A 373-nucleotide genomic window follows, 5' to 3' on the forward strand; every position below is an offset into this window, starting at 1 on the left:
GCATGAATGATTGGTCTCCGCTTCAATTACCCAAATGTATTTTTAATTGTTTTTTCACCCATACGATTGGGCATACAAAGAAAACACAGGTTCACCTATTTTACTATATTCAGCTTTTACTTCTTTAGTAAATCAACCCCCTTCGTTTTAAAATAGTAAATATATTACATAATTTTATAATAAAATGTATAAGCCACCATGCTTACAGCTATGCTTTTACTTATTATAATCATTTCTATGCACGTTACAATAAACAAAAAAAGCTGAGGTTACTCTGATTTCACTTTATGATTCATTTTACAACTCCTGAAGTGAAGGTCAATATACGAAACTAAAAATGAAAATCAATTTAGCAGTTAACAATAAAACTTCT

The sequence above is a fragment of the Pyxicephalus adspersus genome, chromosome 1, assembly GCF_032062135.1.
Source record: "Pyxicephalus adspersus chromosome 1, UCB_Pads_2.0, whole genome shotgun sequence".
Taxonomy (NCBI): Eukaryota; Metazoa; Chordata; class Amphibia; order Anura; family Pyxicephalidae; genus Pyxicephalus; species Pyxicephalus adspersus.